The 13,645-nt window shown below is 41.9% G+C and overlaps 1 protein-coding gene across 1 annotated transcript in view; it reads left to right on the top strand.

Annotated features, from left to right (window-relative positions):
- Positions 1–5,707: 5,707 nt before the first annotated feature.
- topaz1.S (testis and ovary specific PAZ domain containing 1 S homeolog) overlaps positions 5,708–13,645 on the top strand; it is a 102,488-nt gene continuing 94,550 nt past the window's right edge. The window contains exon 1 of the mRNA XM_018269306.2: positions 5,708–6,684. The gene's annotated coding sequence lies outside the window, so the exon portion shown is untranslated. The remainder of the gene's footprint in view (positions 6,685–13,645) is intronic.

The raw sequence follows: 13,645 nt of genomic DNA, 5'->3' as shown, positions 1-13,645 counted from the left end.
ATCGATGGATTAAAATCCTTCGAATCGTTCGATTCGAAGTATTTAATTGTTCAATCAAACTATTATCAAAGATTTTTCGGTATTTGCGGTAAATCCTTTGACTTCGATATTTGAAGTCGAAGGATTTTACTTTGATGGTTGAATATCGAGGGTTAATTAACTCAATGAGGTCATTGAGCAGGTTGAATATGTCCCACAAGTAATCAAGTTTTGCAACCCATTCTGTTCTACCGAAATGTGCTGCGAGTGGTGACTATTTATCTAAAAAATCTCTGGAGCGGCTCTTGTAACTCGAAAACTCTGGCCAGCGATCTACCTCTGTGTCCATCTCATCACAGAGCTGCTCAAACAGACACAAGTTAAGGGCATTTACTTTTATGTGGCTGATCATTTTAAGCACATTGTGTAAAACGTTAAGTTCTAGTACTGACCAATTCTTTGCAACTTTTCAATTGGTTTTTATTATTTTATTTTTTTTATAGTTTTATAGTTATTTGCCTTTTTCTTCTTACTCTTTGCAGCTTTCAAATAGGCGTCACTGGCCCCTTCTAAAATTCAAATGCACTGTAAGGCTACAAATGTATTTTTATTGTTACTTTTTACTATTCATCTTTCTATTCAGGCCCACTCGTGTTCATATTCTAGTCTTCAGATCAATGCATGGTTACTAGGGTAATTTGGACCCTTGCTACCAGATTGATTAAAATGCAAGAATTGCAGAACTGCTGAATAAAAAGCCAAAATACTCAAAAACCCTAAAATAATAAAAAATGAAAAACAATTGCAAATTATCTCAGAATATCACGCTCTACATCAAACTAAAATGACGACAGATGGGTGGTTGCTATGTATGGGTTATGAAACTTGGCATCAGTTACTACATTTCTGCTGAAAAACAATACAGTATAACAGGTAAATGGTCATTTCTTTACTTTCGGGAAAGAGAAAGAGTTTTGTGAATTTAGCAGAGTTGCATTTTGAAGTGCACACTTATATGGCAAGTGCTGCAAAAGCCATAATATATTCAAGGGTGTTAGGACACTATTGGTTTGTAGTATGGTTTAGCAGCACTCTCTGCCATGGAGACATTGTAAATGTCATCTCCAACACATTAAACCAACAGAGAAGTGGCTAAAAAAATTCCTTCCTGACTCCAAGATGCAATCAGATCAGTCTCTGGATCAGCTTTGTACTAAGATCTTTAACCCTGTATTCTTTATACCCCCAGAACGCATAGCCGGGTGGCACAGTGGCAACTCTATATACTGTATAAATACCCCAAAACTCATAGAATGATGAACATTATGTCAATTTCATGTTTTAATACCCAATTAACTTACAAGTACAAGTAATAAAAATTGCAATACTTTTCTTACTAGTAGCGGCACTGACAAATTTTTAGAGATTCGTGGGAAAGAAAAATCAAAATTCAATTGTTACTAAATGACCCTCCTAAGATATGAACATCCTAATTATGGAAAGATCTGTTATCAGTGACATAAATAATTTAGCCTGGGCCCGGGTGCAGGATGTGCACCAAGGCCCCCTGCTGGGCCCCACACCAGACTTTTACACAATGTGCACATTTACACAATGCAAATATTATATGCTCTTACAGTGGTGGATCAAAGTAACATGTACTGTAAAAGAAGCAGAAATCATAGATCCTTTTCTTTTAGGAATACCAAAAAGCAAAAATTAGAATCAGAGAGAAGAAAAGATTTTACCAAAGAGCTTAGAAGATCGTAAAAGCTGTTTAGCTTGTGATACAATAATCTAATTTGCAGAAAGGCAGATTTGTTGTTCTATTCAAAAGGCTATGCTGGTGAGTTTAGTGAGAAGCTGAGGTACATCATCTTCTCCAGTCTAGCAAAAATATACAAAATACAGTACATTTTTGTACAGGGCAGCAGTTTTAATCATTTAATGTTCTATATTAAAGTAATTTGTTCCAAAATAAATAATAAAAAGTATTCTTGCTCATTCCAATATTTAATTATATTGGGAATAATGTATTTCAGTTTGTATCTGAGCAGCAATCTTATTTTATGTCACAATGCTGTTCATCCTATGGGTATGTAGGCAGCTATGAATGAGACCTCTTTTAGTGCATTCTCAAGTGAGATTGGCATTTTCAGGCTAGTACATTTTGAAAATATATGTTCAACAAGGTCTTACGCGTTACAGATCTCTGGCCTTACTGCAGCACATGGGATAGTAAGAATAGCTTTTGGACCATAACTGTAGGAACATTTATAAACTAATTGTCACGACCGGCACCCAATACCAGAACAAGTGCCAAGCACCCTGGTCTCAGCTCGGCTTCACCAGTCCTCGGGAGGAGCCCTCAGCTTACTTGGGTGCCACTTGGACTTTACGAGGGGTGCAAGGCAAGATGTTCTGGCTGGCAAAGGGGCATGGCTGTTAGCAAAGTCTTTTTGGTCCGAAGGTCACGGTACAAAGGATTAGGCAGAAGAATGGTCAGACAGGCTGGGTCGAGGCATGCGGATATCAGAATAGTCAGGCAGGCAAGGGTCAAACCGGGTTGTCAATCAAGGGGTTAAGCTGAAAGAGTTGTCGTAGGCAGGCAAGGGTCAGGATACAGAATGCACAAGAGATCCGGCACCTGCGGCCTAGCTGAAACCGCACGACGCAGCGGGCGTCCCCGCCGTGGGGGCGGCAGGCATCCCTGCTGTCCCCCCACTAGACCAGGTATGTTTCTTACACTAATGTGAGATATCCATAGCAACATGTGGTGTTTATACCAATGGCCTGTATATTGTCACTGTGCTCAGACTTATACTGTGAATACTTTATACAGCTTAAAAGTGAAAGTTACTGTTGTGCAGTGTCGGACTGGAACACCAGGGGTCCACCCAAATACCTTAGACCAGGGGCCCACCAAAAAACCTTAGACCAGGGGCCCACTCTCTGTACTATATTCTTCCTCTCCTCACTCAACCTCCAGTCTCCTAGTCTCTTTTGTTTACATACCATAATCTATTATTACATCTATTTAGGCTCTTTGTTCTCATAGAATGGCCATGAAATAGGCCATCATTGAGCAGGATGAGGGCCCACTGACACCTGTGCCCACCGGAAGCTTTCCTGGTATCCCGGTGGGCCAGTCCGACACTGCTGTTGTGTAATGCCTGCATGACTCTGCTAATAACACACTGTTATACTCTACTCATCCTCGGCTACACAAAACATGACAAATGGCGACAAGGATGGCTCTTCTACCTCTGCAGCAGCCTGCACCTTTTCTTCCAAACCCTGGTGAGCCTACCATACCTTTTACTGCTTGGATTTGTATGTTTGAAAATTACATTATTGCTACTGACCAAGGGGAGATTTCTGCTGCTAGTAAGCGTGCTTTACTTATTTTACCTATGAAACTGCTCTTACTGCTATAAAGAACTTTTTTGTGCCAAGAGTAAATGTGGTGGCTGAAAGATATAAATTTCGCCAACATGGGCAATGTAATGGCAAATCCACAGAACAATTTGTAGCAGCTGTGAGAGAGCTGGTTGTTACCTGTGAGTTTGAGAATCTAACAGATGAAAATGAAACCCAGCATCTATACACATACATACTGACCCATCCATACTCGCATAAACTATATATATATACTCATACACTAACTATAGATTTTAGTTTCACAATAGCCTTGGATATTATGCTTCTCCAAGAAATCATCCAAGCCACTCTTAAAGGCCTTAACAGAGTCAGCCATCACAACATCACCCGGCAGTGCATTCCACAACATCACTGTCCTCACTGTGAAGAACCACCTACACTGCTTAAAATTAAAGTTCTTTTCCTTTAGTCTGAAGGGGTGGCCTCTGGAGAGGTGATCCTTTTTTTGGGTAATAAGGTCCCCTGCTGTTTGTCTATAATGTCCTCTAATGTACTTGTAAAGTGTAATCATGTTCCCTCTTTTTTTCCAGAGTAAACAACCCCAATCTTGACCAGTTTAGTTGCATGTCTCTGCACTCTCTCTAGCTCATTTATATCCCTTTTTAAGAACTGGAGCCCAAAACTGCACTGCATACTTATACATAGGCAAAATTATGTTTTCATCCCTTGAGTTTATGCCCTTTTTTTATGTAAGACAGAACTTTATTTGCTTTAGTTGCCACAGAATGACACTGCCCAGAATTAGATAACTTATCTACAAAAAAACCTCAGTTAAGGAAACTCACAACATGCTGTCATTTGCATATATATAATTTTTGCCAAAGTGCATAACCTTGCATTTATCAACATTGAATCTCATTTTCCAGTTTGCTGCCCAGTTTTCCAATTTAGTCAAATCATGCTGCAAAGTAGTAGCATCCTGCATGGACAATTTTGTTTCATCAGCAAAAATAGAAAGATTACTTTCAATGCCCACCTCCAGGTCATTAAAGGAGAAGGAAAGGTTAAAACTAAGTAAGCCTTATCAGAAAGGTCGATCAAAATATACCAGTAAACCTCAAAAGTAGTGCTGCTCTGAGTCCCCTGTCAAAAGAAACACTGCATTTCTTTCCTTCTATTGTGTACACATGGGCTTCTGTATCAGACTTCCTGCCTTCAGCTTAAACCTCATTGCCCTGGACAAGAGCATGCTCAGTTTGCTCCTCTTCCCCCGCCCCCCTCCCTTCTCTACTGTAATCTGAGCCCAGAGCAGAGAGAGACTCAGGCAGGAAGTGATGTCACACCACGTTAATACTGCAGCTCCTATCCTAAACAAACAGAGTGTTTCTAGAGCTTTTTATGGTAAAACATTATACAGAATAAATATAGCATTCTAGCTTGCACTATTGCAGCTAATCGATTGGCAATAATATGCCTCCGTAGCTTTCCTTCTCCTTTAATAAACCAATTGAATAGCAAAGGACCAAGTACAATGCCCTGCGGTACTCAACTAACAACACTGGTCCAATTAGAAAATGTTCCATTTACCACCACTCTTTGTAATTTATTCTTTAGCCAGTTCTCTATCCAGGTACAAATAATATGTTCCAGGCCAACATTCCTTAAAGGGATACTGTCATGGGAAAAACATTTTTTTTCAAAATGAATCAGTTAATAGTGCTGCTCCAGCAGAATTCTGCACTGAAATCCATTTCTCAAAGGAGCAAACAGATTTTTTTATATTCAATTTTGAAATCTGACATGGGGCTAGACATATTGTCAATTTCCCAGCTGCCCCAAGTCATGTGACTTGTGCTCTGATAAACTTCAATCACTCTTTACTGCTGTACTGCAAGTTAGAGTGATATCACCCCCTCCCTTTTTCCCCCCAGCAGCCAAACAAAAGAACAATGGGAAGATAACCAGATAGCAGCTCCCTAACACAAGAGAGGTTGTGTGGAGGGTGTGCTCTGTTTGCTGTGTTTTCTCCCAGGCCCTTGCGGGTCTGGGGGGTTAGTTTTCTCATTTATTTTTTAATTTATCTTTTCTTTTTTTTTCCCCCACCCTAAGTTTATTTTTCTGCAAAGCTACCCCCTCCCCATTTTTTTTTCCTCCCCCTCAACACCCCTTTAGCCCCTCTTCTATCATGAAGAAGAAGGGAGCCTTGCCTTCAAGCCGTGTGCTGAAGACCCGGTTGGGTTCTAGCAGGAGGACTGCCACTTCCAATATGGCAGAGCTTGTGGAGAGTGCTGTTGTAAGCAAGCCAAATCTGACGCTGGCTACAGATGAGACTCCGATGGAAAGTGATGGCTTTGCCTACGGTGAGGCCCAGGAAAGTCTGGAAATGGACGCTGCGCTGGAGCAGGGAGCTGGAGTTGGAGTATCTGCGGGAAGCTGTAGAGCTGCAACAAAGGCAACCTCAAAAGTCAGTGCTGAGACTGCTGGAAAAGGCAGTATGGAGTCTGGTGAACAGAAAATGGCCGCTGATGCTGAGGAGCCAGGTTGCTACATTGCACTGGAAGTGGCTGAGAGTGCTCTCAGAGACAGCATGGAGTTAAAGCATTCTCCGATGGAGGCAAGAAATAAGAGGCCGGTGAAAGAGGGGATAGTCGGAGCAGAGACTGTGCTACCAGGTGAGGGGGAGGCTGAAGTAGAGACTGCAGTGACCAGTAATGGAGGGATTGTGATACAAACTGCATTGCAAGGTGCTGGTGATACTGGTGCAGAGACTATAAATAAAGGCAAAGCTGGAGCAGAGACTGTTATAGAATATGAGAAGATCATTACATCTCTAAGAGACATAAAATGTTTGGAGGGTAAACAGATTTCTCTGACTAAAGGTATTGACTCTCTGATTCAACAGCTGAACCTGCTAACTGGGGAAAGCAGAGCCAAGGCTATAAGGGAATTGGCTTTTGTAAACAAGGAGTTGGAGGAGACTGACCTGCAAATAAAAGACATTTTAGACTATACTGAGCCATGGAAAGAACTCTATGATAATAAAAAACGCTTTGAGGAGATGCGGGAGGGTGGAAGAAATGTTGCATCTGTGAGAATAATGAAAGTTATAGAGCTGCTAAAGAAAAATGTTTCAATGCAAAGTTCTCATGCAAATAGTTCTGTTTCTGTGGGTCAGTGTACAGGCTCAGGTGTGCTGAATAATCCACTAAATGGCAGGGGGAGGGGCAGCTGGGAGTGAGTGGCAGCTGGGAGTGAGTGGCTGCAGGCAGGAGAGTGAGCAGCAAGGTGTTTCTCTGCCTGGGGGTCTCCGTGCAACTGCTCCAGGTATGTCTGCAGCGGGAAAGGGGGCAAATGCTTCATCTGGAGAGATCACAAATGTTACATAGTTGCTTAAGGAAAATGTCCCTATGCCAAGTTCTGATGTTAACGCTGCTATTACTTTGGATCATGATACTGGCTTAGGTGGCTTGTATGATGAAGTGAATGGGGTGTATGGGGGGGAGGTGCAGCTGGGAGTAAATGATTGCAGGCAGGTGAGTGCAAATGAAAGTGAGCAGCAAGGTGTCTCTCTGCCTGGGGGTCTTTGTGCAACTGCTTCAGGAATATCTTTTGGGAGAGAGGGGGCAAATGTGTGGGGGCAAAAGCGTCTGTTTGATGTGAATGCAGATGAGGAGTTGGAGGAAGATTTTGACAAAAGAAGGAATGTGGTTAAAATCAAATGGGTGAAAGAGAGGGAGGAATTTCCAGGCCGGCGCTTTGTGGCAAGAAATTTGATTAAAGGACTTATGGGATTTACCCCTGCTGATGTGTATGCCCTGCTAAGTATCACTGACACTGAGTTTGATGTAAGTTACAAACTGCCACAGGGTCTGGAGGAATTCTGGAGATTGTACCATCTGCAGAAGGGGACAAAGGAGTGGGAGGGTTTCACCTGTCTCTAAGCCACAAACTCAGAATGTCACCATAAAAGTGAGTCTGTGCACCCAGAAGACATTATCATGTGGCTAAAGCAGCAGTGCACTGTGTTGTCTCCCCTAGTCAAGATATATGATGAGGAGGATTTCTGGGTGGGGGGGGGTACAAGGTCCAGGTAAAACTGAATTCCCAGGGGTATGTTCAGCAGCACTTGGCAAATTCATTCTTTATTGGTAAGAGCAGGGGTGTGTGTTACTATGTTGATCAAGTAATAAACTGGTATAATCACCCTTGTTGTTTTTTCTTGAAGGTATCTTAAACCCCTGCATATTTGCAACAGAATGTAACTGTTTTATTACTGTGTTTAAAGTATGCCTTAAAGTGTTTTTGTCCTTGCAATTACCTTGGAACCATTAGGAACCGAGGGGGGAGAAGTTTATGGTTATTTATTGAATGTTTCACTGTTGTGATTTATACACTTGAAAAAGAGCTACCTAGCTCGAAACATGTAGTGTGACGGTGAATAAAGGCACCTTTGCAGCTATAAGCGATTTTTGGTATTCTTTCCCCATCTCGTTTGCTTTGTGTTACTATGTTGGGCAGCCAAAGCTGTGCTTTAAATGTGGCTTAAAATCCCATTTTTCAGGGAAATGTACTGTACAAAAGTGTGCTTTCTGTGGGGAGATTGGGCATCCCAGCAAAGTGAATACGATCTGTGCTTGAGGGAAGGCCATGCTTATAGGGACTGCCCAGAGGCCTGGCGCAACATAAAGAAGTCCTGCCCAAACATAGAGGAGCAAATGAGCAAAGAACTTTCTAAAGCTGTTCCCTCTGTATTGAGTACTGAGTGTGTGCTGGGTGCTGGGGAGAAGGAAGCTACGGTGCCCATTCAGAAGAGAATAGAGGGTGGGGGAACAAAAAAGGTACAAAGAGACACACATGCCCCTGCAAAGAGTAGTCGGTGGATGAGTGGAAAACTGTGGGGAAAAAGCATCTAAGGCAAAGAATATACCTGGGAAAGTGACTTTTTATACTGGAAATAGGTTTGCGGTGTTGAAGGGGGGTTCTTGGGGTGAGATGGTGGAGGAGGAATTGGGGGGAGCTGGTAAGGATGACTGAGGAGGAGGAGGAGGAGCGGGAGAAAATGAAAAACACTTGTCAGAAAGACAGTGTCAGTAGGAAAAAGAAAAAGAAAGATGTTGCTGGGGAGTCTCAGGAGTTAGAGTGGGAGTCTCTAGTCTAGAGGAAGAGGAGATGATGGATGAAGGGGAAGAGGTGCCTTTAGGGCCAAGAGTTCAGGGGAAGAGAGAGGCCAGTAACAGATCAGTTATCAATAAAAACAAAAAACATAAAATGCATCTGTCGCTTGATTTCCATACTATAAATGCCTGTAGCATTAAGAACAGTAGAAACCGCTTTGTTGCCTTTGAATATCTGAGAAATACAGAGGCAGACATTATTTTCCTACAGGAGACCAGACTTTCATCCCTACAGGAGATCAGGGAAGCAATAAGAGATTGGAGGGAGGGACTTTCCTTTTGGTCCATAGCCTGTGAGCCAGCGGGGGAGTAGCCATTCTCTTCAAGGGCAGTAAGCATTTTGTGGTGAAGAAGGTGGCGGACATACAGGTAGGCAGGTGTATGATGCTTGATATTCAGCATGAAGGGAAACTCCTACGGCTAATTAACATGTATGGGCCTCAGTCTATTTCTGAGAGGAGGGCTTTATTGACTGATGTCAAGCAGTTTCTATACACTAATGTCCCAATCATTTTTGCTGGGGATTTTAACCAGGTCTTAACTGCTGAGGACAGAACTGGGAGGCTGAATGAATATGAGATAGACTGTGATAGAAGATGCAGAGCTGCAGGACTTAGCCATTGTAAATGGGAGAAAAGGAAAATACACATATAGTTGTGGGGAGCGCAGCAGAATCGATATGGTTTTTATCAAAATGAAGGAAAGTTTTTCTAATTTTAAGGAAATAGGGGTTGAATTTTCAGACCATTTAGCTTTATTTTTTCATTATGGTCTGTTAGGTAGGATGGGTTTTGGCAAAGGGCTTTGGAGGTTGGGGAAGGAGCTGCTAGAGGAGGAGAGTGTTAGAATGACTTTTAAGAATCTTTTACAGAATGAAGTATCTAAGAGAGATTTTTTCGATTGTGTTTCAGATTGGTGGGAATCAGCTAAGGATACTTTCCATACTTCTTTCCGAACTGCCTCTTTTAAAAAAGGGAGGGCTAAAGAGAAAGAGAGCTGGTCTCTAAGAAGGAAACTTGAGATCTGTATTTCGAACGGGGAGGGGGGAGAAAAAGTTAACCGGCTTAAGTACTTGTTGAGGCAGTGTCAGTACAACCGGCTTAAGTCCCTGGTTCTGGAGAGGGACTACGGGAACTCAAATTCCCCGGACCCTTACCAGAACTGTAAGGAGACATTTAAAAAGAAGTGGTTTGAGGGCCTTTTCAGGGTGAATTAGAAGTTTCTAGGGAGGGTATCCTGGAGGTTGTGAGGTCTTACTACATTGACCTTTACAAAGAAAGGGCTTTAGATAAAGGTAAGATTCAAGCTTTCCTGGAGGCGACCCCAGTTTCAAACACTGACAATTTGGACTTTTCCCCTTTGGTGTCAGAGATAACAGAGGAGGAAGTACTGCAGGCAATTGAAAAACAGCAGAAAAGGAGGGCCCTTGGGCCAGATGGTTTCATTGCGGAGTTTTACAGCACGTTTAAAGAAGAGTTGGTTACTGTTCTTACTGAAGTCTTTAATGACTGTCTGACCAGGGGATGCCTTCCTAAATCTATGCAGTCCTCCTCTCTGGTTCTGATATCAAAGGGGAAGGATTTGAGGCACGTTGAGAATTGGAGGCCAATTGCCATTCTCAATTGTGATAGGAAGATTCTGGCTAGGATTCTCTCGCAAAGGTTGAGTGTGGTGGCTGAGTCTCTTCTTTCTAATTATCAGTTCTGTTCACTGGTGGGAAGGGACATTTTTGTTGCTGTTCCATCTCTCAGGAAAGCACTGGAAAGGTGCAAGGCTTGGCAATGGGGCAACTACTTTCTCTCTTTAGACCAAGTAAAAGCCTTTGATAAAGTCAATCATGAATATCTATGGGCTGCTTTGCAAAGATACTGCATTCCGGATGAATTCATTAGATGGCTTAGGGTTTTGTACAGTGGGGCAAGTAGCTTCCCATTGATTAATGGTTGGAAAGGTGAGGACTTTTTGGTGAGAGCTGGCGTGAGACAGGGATGTCCTCTGAGTCCACTTCTGTATGTTTTCTCATTAGATCCATTCTTGAGGAGACTGCAGTATTGTGGGCTTGAGGGCGTTCCATTTCCGTCGGATCGATCCTTTAAGTCCATAGCCTATGCAGACAATGTCTTTCTAGTAATATCAAAACCTGAGGAGGAGGGAAAGGGTTTGGAGTGCATTGAAAGTTACTCTGAGGCCTCAGGATCTCAGATCAACCAGGAAAAATCTGAGGCTTTTTGGACTCTAGAGGGGGAACCAAGCTTCAGGCTTGAGAAATTCCCAGTGGCCCCAGGTTTAGTTAAAATTTTATGGATTAAATTTGGGAAGGGAGATCTTGCTAAGGCAAATTGGGAAGACAAACTGAATGCAGGTTTGGCAATGGTTCAGCGGTGGAAATCCTGGAAGCTGACCTTTAGAGAAAGGATTCACATTATTAAGACTTTCCTGGTTCTTCTTTTTCTCTTTGTTTCTTACATCTTCTTGTTACCAGAATCTCTCTATGCCCGGATCCAGAGCCTGTTCTTCCAAATGCTTTGGGGGGAATAGGCTCAACCTGGTAAAATGGGGGATCACGTTCCTGCAGAAGAAAAGGGGAGGGTTGGACATGCCATGTCCCGTAGCTTTCTTCTGCACCATCTTTCTGAAGTTTAACTTTGGAGGGGTGGTGCGGGGGAGAGAGTCTCTGTGGGAAATCAGTATTAGAGACTGGGCATCGCGTTTTATTAGAGATTGGTTACTCGGTGGCAGAGTGAAAGAGGTCCGGATAAGAGGAGGCTTTTTACCCACCTATCTGAGGCAGACTGTAAAGATCCTGAAGAATTGGAACATTAGTGCAGAGGATTTAAGATCAGTGCATAGGAAAGTCATTTATTGGAGAGTTTTAGATCTGTATTTTGTTTCTCCAATAAGTGTTGCAGATTGTCCTGGGGAGGTGATGGAGGAGAGTCTCCATTTTCTTACTAATAAGAGATTGCCAAGAAAGTTTTGTGACATCACATGGTTATCTCTGCAGGGCAGACTATTTGTCAGAGGCAATATGAAATATTTAAATGTGGTTGACAGGGAGTGTCCATGGGGTTGTGTGGTGGAAGAGACGCAGCAGCATTTCCTACTGGAATGTCTAGTTTCCTCCTCTCTAAGAGACAGTATGGCAAGAGCTTTAGCTCTTAATATGTTCAGAGATTTGGACTTTGCTGAACTTTCTTATGGTGTCATTAAGAACGATAAAGCAGGAAACATAAACAGACTCACACTGTATATAATTCTGGCAGTTATGAGGTATCACTTATGGCAAATGAGGTGCAGAATGACCCTGAGTCAGTTGCAACTGTCAATTGAAAATGTCACCAATGCTATTTGTCGAGATATTGTTATTATTAAAACTAAGGAGACTGGGTTTTTTGATATGTGCAAAGATTTGTGGGAAGGGGTTAATTTGTATTTTTCAAATGTTTGATTTGTAAGTAATGTAATATTTTTCTTTGTTCTATTCTGATTTGTTGTTGTAATTTTTATTATTTTAAATAAAATTCCCTAACACAAGATAACAACTACCTGGTAGATCTAAGAACAACACTCAATAGTAAAAACCCATGTCCCACTGAGACACATTCAGTTACATTGAGAAGTTAAAACAGCAGCCTGCCAGAAAGCATTTCTCTCCTAAAGTGCAGGCACAAGTCACATGACTGGGGGCAGCTGGGAAATTGACAAAATGTCTAGCCCCATGTCAGATTTCAAAATTGAATATAAAAAAATCTGTTTGCTCTTTTGAGAAATGGATTTCAGTGCAGAATTCTGCTGGAGTAGCACTATTAACTGATGCGTTTTGAAAAAAAACATGTTTTCTGATGACAGGATCCCTTTAATTTAACCAGTAACCTTCTGTGTGGCACTGTATCAAATGTTTTAGCAAAGTCTAAGTAGATTATATCTCCTGCCATCCCAGAATCGAGGTCCTTGCTCACCTTATAAAAATAAATTAAATTAGTCTGGCACGATCTATTATGCATAAAACCATGCTGGCACAAATTCATAGTATTATTATTTGTAATGAAGTCAAGTATTTTATCCCTTAACACCCCTTTAAAAAGCCGATAGTTTTGAGGCTGAGAACTCATAAATGCTCATATCCTGTGGCTGACATCAGAGCCCATGTCGATCCAAATATAAATGTTTAACTTTGTATAAAAAAAATTTTAACAAATTTTCACTGGTCCTGTGGATCCGTTTGAGTGCCGGTCGGCCCTGCTTCTTCTTCAAATCCTGTGCCTTGCTGCTCTCTAAAGCTGGGGGTCTGGAGCTGGTGCACCCAGACCACATTTACTATCTGGTGAGTTATTTACAATATATTCTGGGGCACCTTGTTTTTCCCAAACTTCTCCTTGTACTTGATCAACTTGTTGGCTGCCCCGGCTAACTTGAAACTTAACCACCTCAACACCAACACTTCTATTTTTGATTTTATTTTGCAAAACTGTTCCTTGCTTAAAAGCTGAATAAATTAAAAATTCTGTACCATTTATGAAATAATCAAGTTAATCTTCAATCTCCCCCTCTGAGCAACCTGTCTCTCTTCATTCAGTACTGTAGGTGGAGTCAATTGATGATGAAAATCCTGTTTCATCTGTGTAGGGTGTTTGCTAGAGTCTGTTATTTTGTTACCTTTTGTTTGTGCTATAGTCGGTTATTTGAGTTATTCTGCTAAGAAAGGGAACCCCCCTAAAAGATGTATTAGACCAACCTTTCAATCAAAACCTGAGCCAGACCTCAGCATGAAAGGAACAGGCTGTGGAGAATGAGATAATGAAGAGTATTTCTTAAACAGTACAGAATTTTTAATTGATTGTATTTAGAAAGTGTTTTATATCAGTGGGATGAAGCTTATATTATTTTTTCATTTCCGTGAAGGGTCTCCTCTAAATGCTCACCCACACGAATGCTATTCAGTAGAGGCATGTTGGTGGGTAGATAGTGGGCAGTCTACAGATTCAACACATCTGGAAGACACTAGACATCAATAATTTCTACCCTAATCCTTTCATTTCCCCCACCACTGTGATCAAAGGGCATGACCTGGGCTACTGCAGCACGGTTCGAGACAGGCATGGCCAGGCATA

Source organism: Xenopus laevis, chromosome 6S (genome assembly GCF_017654675.1).
Source record: "Xenopus laevis strain J_2021 chromosome 6S, Xenopus_laevis_v10.1, whole genome shotgun sequence".
Classification (NCBI taxonomy): Eukaryota; Metazoa; Chordata; class Amphibia; order Anura; family Pipidae; genus Xenopus; species Xenopus laevis.
This window is presented reverse-complemented; position numbering and strand designations above follow the sequence as displayed.